A 930-nucleotide genomic window follows, 5' to 3' on the forward strand; every position below is an offset into this window, starting at 1 on the left:
GAGAGAGAGAGAGAGAGAGAGAGAGGAGCAAGAGCGAGAGCACAAGTGGGGGAAGGGCAGAGAGAGAGGGAGACAGAATCCAAAGCAGGCTCCAGGCTCCGAGCTGTCAGCACAGAGCCCCATGTAGGGCTCGAACTCACGAATTGTGAGATCATGACCTGAGCCACAGTCAGATGCTGAACTAACTGAGCCACCCAGGTGCCCCCCTTTTATTTTTACTTGTAAAGAGAGAAAGCACAAACTGGGGAGAGGGGCAGAGGGAGAAAGAGAGAGAATCTCAAACAGGCTCCCTGCTCAGCACAGAGCCTGACATGGGGGCTCAATCCCAGGACCCTGGGGTCATGACCTGAGTGGACATCAAGAGCTTGACACTCACCCAACTGAGCCCCCTGCACCCCCACACTTAGGTTTTTAACCTGAGTTTATTTTTGTGTATGGTGTAAGAGTGGTCCAGTTTCATTCTTTTACATGTAGTTGTCCAGTTTTCCTAGCACCATTTGTTGAAGAGATGGTCTTTTACCCACTGTATATCCATGGCTTTCTTTGTCATGAAGTAATGGACCATATAAGTTTGAGTTTATTTCTGGGCGCTCTGTTCCATTTCATTGATCTACGTGTCTGTTTTTGTGCCAGTACTGTACTGTTTCTTTCTTTCTTTCTTTCTTTCTTTCTTTCTTTCTTTCTTTCTTTCTTTCTTTCTTTCTTTATTTTTTATTTTTTAATTTTTTTTTTTTCGACGTTTTTATTTATTTTTGGGACAGAGAGAGACAGAGCATGAACGGGGGAGGGGCAGAGAGAGAGGGAGACACAGAATCGGAAACAGGCTCCAGGCTCTGAGCCATCAGCCCAGAGCCCGACGCGGGGCTCGAACTCACGGACCGCGAGATCGTGACCTGGCTAAAGTCAGACGCCTAACCGACTGCGCCACCC

This window comes from Herpailurus yagouaroundi, unplaced genomic scaffold (assembly GCF_014898765.1).
Source record: "Herpailurus yagouaroundi ecotype Mexico unplaced genomic scaffold, PumYag 355, whole genome shotgun sequence".
NCBI classification, from domain to species: Eukaryota; Metazoa; Chordata; class Mammalia; order Carnivora; family Felidae; genus Herpailurus; species Herpailurus yagouaroundi.